Below are 8,746 nucleotides of genomic sequence, written 5' to 3'. Positions count from 1 at the left end.
CCCCACCCCCCCGCCTCCTCCCTCCCTACTCTTGTACCTCTACCCGGCCCCCACGGTGAGTGACACCCCGGCCAACACTCATTAGCAGCCCGGGGGATTAAGACAAACATTTTCTCATTAAAAATCAGACCTTGAATGAGAGGATGATATCAGGAGAGACGGTGCTGACAGAGAGGCGGGATGCTGCATTCCTGGCTGCACCGAGCAGCTGTCAGTTTATTGGAGGCTCTAATTAGGTTTATTCTGACAACAGGAGCTTGGTTTCAGGGGGTGACGGAGGGGAGTGGGGACGCACTCAGGTGACGTTGTTATGGTTTTTCTCTGCGCCAGTAATAAAGATTGCGCATACTAGTTTGTGCATGAACAGGATGGTGGAGAAAATACGGGATGTAGGGTAGAAATATACATAAAATAAAAAGGAAATTCAACAGAAGCATCATTAAGAAACTGGGATAAGAACATCACTGGTTTGTGTCGCTTTGCCAATGATGTTCACTCTCTGCTCCCCAACCTACACTGCTGCGCTCCCCGATGATAATATGGGGGTAAATCTGGCACAGCTCACCGTGTCTGTTTTCTGTTACCCTATGGGGAGCGACTATAGGCTGCGGCCTTCAAAACGCAGACGCACTTTCCCTAAAAAAACACACACGTATGTCTTAAAAACACAGCTATGAAGCTCTGCAACGTGTCACACAAGGATGATTCCTCTCCACATACATGTATCGGGCTGTAATGATCAGCAGATACGGGCGGAAAAGTAAGGAAAACTTAAGGAAAATACGGACGCATAGCTCATCCAATCAACAACAGGCTAAGTCCGAAAGCAAAGTTAACGTTTTCTTATTAAACGCAAAGCTGAACCCGTGCGCCAAAAACGCACGTCCATCCAAATAAAGGAGATCTGCGGGTACAGAACGTTTGTAGCAAAGTTTGTGTGCATCAATAAGCGGAGAAAACAAAACATATGTGGCTATCATAGTAGTCACCAGCATAGTGGTGGTAATCTAACACCAAAATCACAACTTTCTCGATAAATAAAGTGACACACGAGTTGGTAAAGACTTCCGTCCGGATGAAAACACGCACAAAAGCTGGTACATTGATGTGTAACTTTGTAAAACATGTTGATACGAAGCGTAACACCGCAAAAACATGGACCGCATGAAGGGATAAAACTTACCCAAACTGCTGTATTTGGTGCTCACACCTCGTTTTAAACCCGCCGATCTTCTCTTCGCCTCTCTTCTGCGCCGAGTTGTAGTCCCCAGAAATAACAGTTTTTACTTTTCTTTTCCCTCTAAAGCCTCGCTGCTTTAGTAATTTACTGCGATGCCACCGACATTTTCTTCGGCTCCCCAAGTTCTCACATTGAAAGGCCGTTTTTGGATGACTGAGCTCTCAAACAATTCTCCCTTTTGCGACGCCTTTTCGGGTCCTCCCACTTCCCAAGCAGGAGGAGGGATTTGAACAATAGGGACTGGCTCCCAAAATCCCAGAGCTGGGTACTGCGCCGCCGTTTCACCACACTACAGATCCCTACACGCAACCTATGAGCACTTTCCAGAGGTTGTGCGTAAAACTAGAACCCGGAGCGCTATTTATAAAGTAAATACAGGTATGTGTAATAGGAAAAAACTAATGGAAACTTAATTTCTTAAAAGCTACGGTGTCCTGGAGGAGAAAAGTGCGCCCCCTCCCCCCTCCTCCTGCCTCTGTTCCCCCTGATTTGGTATGCGTTGGTCCCCACAGAGTTTGTATTGACCCCATCCATTGAGGCCTGCAGGCCCTTCAGTGCAGCTGTGCAGTGCTGTGTTGTGTTGTTGTGAACTGGACAGGCCCAGTCAGGACTGTGCAGCACACACACACACACACACACACTCTCATACCACAGTGATCACAGCTCGAACCCCCCCTGTGCTCGCTCTGGAATTCTCTTCTCCACTTCAATCAGCACACGAGGGGGAGCCGTTCCTGTCCAGTTCATTAATAACTGACTATTCCCAGATCACAGGGTTTGATAGTGGGGTCTGTTGGTGGGAAGCCGGGCCGCGTCTCGACCTCTGTGAATGCAAGGAACTCCCACCATGATGTACCTGAGGGGTATCTGCAACCGAGCAGGGCTCCATTCACCCACAAGCTGTGGCATTTTATGACACCTGTTGCTTCGTTCAGGTGAAAGTGTGTTTGTGTGTGGCACATTTTATTTCTTTTGTCTTTCTCAATGAATTAAAAAAAAACCACATTATAACACATCCACGTCCCAGACTTTGCACGTCATTCCCAGCAGGTTGTTCCAGCTTCAAGATGTTTTCAAGCAGTCATTAATTGTGGGTGTTTTCCAGTGTTGTGCTGCAGTTTGCCAGCACTTTGCAAGCTCTGCCAATGTTTTGGTGTTGTTGCTACCGAGCACGGCTCTGTTTGTATGTGGCTCCCTCACACTAGCGCCACCCTGCACTGTAGAGTAGAGAGAGACAGAGAGACAGAGAGAGAGAGGGGAGAAAAAATGGGGACTCCCAACCCCAAAAAACCCCTCCATGTTGCCCCTCCCCCCTCTCCATCTCTCCATGCAGGGCTGGATGAATTAGCTCGGGACAAAAGGCTTTGTGGGCCGGCCATGAAAGGCCTATTAACCATACTGCATCCCCCAGAGGCCCTGCCCGCAGGACACCGCCTCCCAGAATGCCACTCTCTCAGCAGGCCGCAATCCCAGCATGCACCGCTTCCCTTCAGCGCTAACCCCTGTCACCCCCAAGCCTCACTATAGAGCCCCACACAGATTGTCATGTAGATGATTATAAATGTTGTTATGAAAGTAATGGAGAGTGAGAAGGAGAGACGGGGATGTCAGCGGTGTGTGTTGATGCCGTGTGATTTGTGCGTTTTACCAACAAAGACTCTGAGTTAGATGGAGTGAGAGCACAGGGTGAGTTTTGGGCGTCAGCTGTCAGGTGTGAATTCGTCCAGTGTGTCTCATTATTGGAGGGCATATTCTTCATCAGTGTGTGTGTGTCTGTGTGTGTGTGTGCTGAGTGGTATGAGGTGATTTCTTTTCCTCAAGGGTCTCAACCGTGTGATGCCGTCTCCTCTCCGACCTCCTCACTCCATTGTTTAGCTGGGCGCCATGACAACGACCCGCTCTCTCCTTCCTCTCTGTATCCTGCTGACCTTAGCAGCTGTGTCACTTCCTCAGTGTGACAAAACCAGATTGAATCACACACACACTTGTGCTTTGTGGTGCATGGGAGTACTAAATCAGCACACTTTGCACTCTCACATTCATAAAAGCAAGACAGGAGAGGAATCTTGTCTCTTTATTCAACTCATATAGGGTTAAATTACTCATCATTTTGGATGTTGTTGTGCACGCCAAGAAGAAATATTAAAGAATAGGTCCGGATGCCTGTTTGTACCCTGATCACTGTAACCATTCCTCCTGTCCATACTGATCATGAAATCATCCCTTTCTAGTGCAACATTCAATGTAAAATCACAGCCAGTTCATTTACTTCAATGGGGCCACTGTATTAGCACAGTGGAGGTGTTGATGCAGAGGAAAACAACAACAGCAACAACAAAAAAGCAGGGTTGAAACTCGCTCAACTCGCAATTCAACGTCATCCGGCAAGTCGCTGTGTTGGCCAATCAAATACATGCAAGCACTCATTTGTGGTAGATTAACATGTAACTCATGGATCTGTTTCTCAAACTGGACTCCCTGGATCTCAGTGCATCCACCAGCTTCTGACGCAGCATGCCCCTACCAAAGAACTGTTTGTAGGAGATAAAAGTTTACTTGAATACAAAGTAAGAGTCATTGTTTTGTGCTGAAAAGCATTGTAATATTCAGCAGTAAGCCAAAGCAAGTGGGTATCTATCAAAGCATCAGTGTTTTCTGTGAGAAATTCCTTCATGAACAGTGTTTCCCCACCACTTCATTTAAATATCTCAGACAGTTGAAGTCTCAGTCTTAGGTTCAGTGGCACATGAAGGCCTTATACAGCATACAGAGTGATTTTGGGCTATGACAGATAAAAGACATCCTTTCATTGTCAGTCCATAACTGAAGAACTAGATCGCTCTTTGGCACACATCCAATGAAGGCCAGTCAAGAGCTTTTGGTGACCAAGTACAAAAGCCAGATAAAGGTGTTGGTATGCTCAAAATGAAGTAGTTTGTGTGACCACATCTGGGGGTAAAGATGTTTATAGTTGTTCCAGACAACCACGCTTGAAGGCGGGGTGAAAAGCCAGGTGTCATAAACAGGGGTAAGACATCATAATTGTTTAAATATGGAGATAATAGCGCATACTTATACAGACAATCTGTCCTGGACGGCACGGGGAAAAGTAAGATAATTGTGGCCGAGAGAAGTTCAAACCCTGCTTACTTTCTCTGCACAGGTGGCTAATCGCTGCATGAAGGCGACGTGCTTGGTGTTTGAAAAGTGAAAGAAATTGATGGATGCAGCCCCCCTCACAGCATCAGACAACCACCTCAATTAAAGCATAATGACACCTTAAATACGCTATATGCAGACCACGACTGCAAACCATTCAATCAGAATATGACATTAAATTATGCTGAAGACAATGGCTGACATTTGAATTACGTTCTTTTTTTAGATATTTCCATTTACAAACATGATAACGGTGCAGATGGATAATGCGGGTTGATGACTTGTCTGTACTTGCACATTTTTTGCTACAGTTCACCAGGCCTTCGCTGCATTCCCCTTCCTCAAAATACTGATATACAGATCTCACACAGTGAGGCATAAACCTACAAGATGCCATGCTGCTATTTATTTTGTGTTTACGGGCACAAAATGAGGTCTGTTTGTCCCTTATCTTTAACACACTTATGGAGTCATCACTTCACGGCCAGTAAAGACAAGAGGAATGACAACAACAAATCTTTCAGTGCGTGAAAAATCCAATCCTTTTCTTTAAAGTGAATACAACTTTGTGAAAACAACAACAACCTAAAGCACTCTGGGAGTTTCAAGGTTCATCTGCACTAACAGGAGCAATGTGCTGCTGGTCGCTGCGTAAACACCCTCAGTCATGGTTCATCTCATTACAATAACCAAGACATTCAAACATTCTATACCAGCCAGTGTCATCCTATAAGGCCTTCCTATTCGGGACACACAATACCATTACAGTATCTGAATAAAGGATTAAATGAAGCATGATGGGAGGTAGAGTCAACAGTACAGTGGTAGGAGTTCTACTTCCTGACGTTTTCTTAGCGCATACAGCTAAAAATAAACTCATGCGAGCTGAAAAACTGCAGAACACATGTCAGAGCTCTCCAGTGAGGGATTCAAAGCAGGGACTGGAGTCATCTGGTTTTTTCCACAGTTTCTTCTTCTAACTTTCTTTCCTGTGCTCCTAAATTAAAATAAAAACTCACAGAAGGAGCTCATGGGAAAATGTCTTCACAGAGAACTGAATGATGGTGTTTTATGACCTCTGAACTGTAGCTTCATGCACATGATTTATGTGAAATCCAGTTCAGGAGAAAGTACACAAATACATTACTTGAGTAAGAGTAACAACACCAGTCCTGCAGTCCAACTTGTACTAATTCTCTGACATTTTTAGTCATGAAAAAGACTGAATTTAGTGTATTTTTGTAGAAAATACTTGTAAATTTTGAGTGCTTGAGCTACTTAAGGTGTGCTAGATTTATCCAAAGATGGTCAAACCATATAAAGTATAACTTTATTTAATTGAGGCCAACTTTCCATCATGAAGTCTTTGGATAATCCAGGATATAACCAGGATATTGCTTCTGTATAGAGACATTGTAATCGTGTTTTCAGCCCTGTGATCGTGCATTTTCTAGATAACCCATACATAAAACATAATAGAAATTTCTCATCCTTTAGAGGTATGGTTAAACATTTAGAGAAAATATTTATTTATTGCCGAGAATTAGATGAGAAGGTTAACACAGCACTCATGTCTGTATGGCAAAGACTTCATTTGGTGATGCAGGTTTTCACTGAAAACAGAAATAAAATGTAACATGACAGTACTTTAACACATATTCATTACTGGATTTGCAGCTGAAGTAAATAATAAGAAATAAACCAGCAACCACAGTTCAAGAATAACTTAAAAATGTAGGACTTTAAAGTGGATAATGATGAGTTACTGGAGTCCTCGAGATACAGAATATTAATGAATCATTATGTTACAATTTTACTTACTGTTATTGTGCAATCTCAACAATAGTGCTGCATCATAGTCATATTTAATAACTTTATGGGGGAATACCCTTTTTGTGCCCCACTGAGTAAAATAAAGAATCTACGAAACCAACAAGCAGAGTTTTTACAGGAAATGTACAGTTAATTCTTTAACAACAAACCAGAGACAGCAAGATACTCGCAAAAACCCTAGTAAAACTTCTAATAATACATACGAATTCATGTGCATGTTGTACATTTTGCATAAATGTTGATTGTGTAAATCAATCAGATAATGAAGTACAATAAAGGTACAAAATGTATATAATAAATTGCCTGTACACTATTGGAATAAACATACTTTATAATTTCTTTACAGCTACACGCTGAACAGTGCCTTGGGCTTCACGTCCAGACACACAATCAAATGAGAACAACTCAGGGAGAAGAGATTTATGGCGTCTATTTCTTTTCAGATGTCTTCCCTTAAAGCGCGCACACACACACACACGCATACTTTAACTGTGCATCGGTGCCTAGGGAGCTTTTCATATCCGGAGATTTTATTGTTTTTTTTTTTTTATTCTTACTGATGTAAAGCTTACTTTCCGTGTGTGTCTGTGTGTTGGAGGGATATGGAGAGTAATAGCCTGTTATTGGTTCTCATTCCAGTGTGATTGTGCTGTTGAGACAGAGATCCAGGCTCAGGTGGGGTCGGACCTCAGGCTGAGTTACTGTGTGTGTCATGATGTGGAATGTGCTGCTCTGATTAGATGTTGTTTTTCTACACGGAGGTGCCTTATATCTCCACTGAGGCTTCTGCAAAAGTTTTTTATTGCACAGGGGTTCTTGTACCGAGGCAGCAGTGATGGCATCTGTTGAGATTTATCAGGTTTATTTTATTTACTGCGTTTACTTGTTTGTTCCAGGGATTTTGTAACTTGTCTTTCCAGTACGTCAGCACGGGTCATCGTCACTGCTCGAAGCTGAAATGCGTAACTTTCCATTTCTGTTTGAATCTTGTTCCATCCGTTTTCCATAGTGCGAAGGCTTCTGATCCAATATTCAGCCTTATTTCTTGGCAATTTCCATTTGACTTCTTTGCTACCCCACTTCTTTTTCTGAAAGAGCCAACAAATAACAAAGCCATTTATTTAAACCATCATTATTAAAAAGGCCTGCTCTCTGACAAAAACAGGCTCCATTTATTTAATATACAGAACTTGACAAAGTGTGAAAAATAAAGGAACATTTCACGATGAAGGTGGAAGGTGGTAAGAAGCAGAATAAATATTGACAATAAATGTACGAACACACACAATGCATCAACATAATTAATCAACAGCTGAAGTTCTGACTGGCTACTTTAGTTTATCATCATCTGCTCATATTATGTTGTTAAATTAATGCATGAAATGGCAAAAATAGCAACAAAAGAAACAGCTGTTACTCCTAGACGGCAAGTTCAGCTACTGTAAATGTGTTGTCTTGACATCCAACCACACTTGACTATAACATAAAATGATATTTTAACCCAAAGAAGTTTCAGATTTCACCTTTAAAGTGAGACAATGAGCTGGACTCAAAGGCCATAAAATGCTTAAACACACTCAGGAGTTTTGCATCCAGAGCTGCACTTGGTCTGGTATGACCAGTAGCTGATGGTGGCTAAAGTTGTACTTTTTCAGTTCCACATAAAAAAAGAAGAACAAAAACCAGTTGCCCTTGTTTGAATGCGGCCTGATGATCAGTAGGTCTGTTTCATGCGTGTATAGAGAACATATCTGTGTTTCTTGGCCTAAGTCTGTACACTTAATAGACACTTGAAGGCAAAACTCAGAGCATTGTTAGTGTAGAGATCTTGATCTTGCAATTTTTCCAGTAATTGTTTGCCCTCAGCAAAACCCTCAAACATAACTAGTATGTTGCAACATGGAAAAAATCCTCTTATTGACACAATCCGACAGCAGCACGCCAGCCTCACTCCATCACGCTGCCTTCTCCTCTTTCAGGTTTTATCAGTGCAGCCATGTTATGACTGGTGCCGAGCAGTAAATATTCTCTGCTCTTTGTGGTATAAAGTCTGTAGTCTAAAAGTTGTGACTTTATATCCCTATTGGAGTGAAGTGTGAGTTTTGACTCAAACTCTAACTGTGTCCAGATGCGGCAGACAGTCCTAATTGGACCTGGAGCCAGTTAAATCCCAGACCCGCTCAGCTCAGCTCAGCTCATGTAGCTGCTTGGCCCAGGGTTGGCCTGAACTGTCCTTACAGCACTTTTTAAACGACAAACATTAATGTGCGAGCATACAGTCTGCTGCGTTGCTACAACTACTCTCTTCTTGTTTTTGCTCTCGGGGGAGTCAGATGAGGAATGGCCCATCAGAGGAGTTGGATGGTACCAAAGGCTGGATAGTAAAGTTAAGTTATAGGCACAAGCCGGTGTTGCTGAAAGGGGTCAAAAGGTTGAATGAAAGCTGAGGTCAGGGAGTGTAAGCTGTATATCAGAAGTCAGGGAGTAAACGCCAGAAGACAGAAGAAAAAACAT

The 8,746-nt window shown here is 42.9% G+C and overlaps 1 protein-coding gene across 1 annotated transcript in view; it reads right to left on the bottom strand.

Moving 5' to 3' along the window:
• Positions 1 to 1,432, bottom strand: part of boc (BOC cell adhesion associated, oncogene regulated) — a 21,601-nt gene extending 20,169 nt beyond the window's left edge. Inside the window, exon 1 of the mRNA XM_035672927.1 lies at positions 1,184 to 1,432. The gene's annotated coding sequence lies outside the window, so the exon portion shown is untranslated. The remainder of the gene's footprint in view (positions 1 to 1,183) is intronic.
• Between the last annotated feature and the right edge of the window lie 7,314 nt (positions 1,433 to 8,746).

The sequence above is a fragment of the Morone saxatilis genome, unplaced genomic scaffold, assembly GCF_004916995.1.
Source record: "Morone saxatilis isolate NCDOM2014 unplaced genomic scaffold, NCSU_SB_2.0 Contig0, whole genome shotgun sequence".
Classification (NCBI taxonomy): Eukaryota; Metazoa; Chordata; class Actinopteri; family Moronidae; genus Morone; species Morone saxatilis.
The sequence above is the reverse complement of the archived record's forward strand: the minus strand, read 5'-3'. Positions and strand labels throughout refer to the sequence as shown.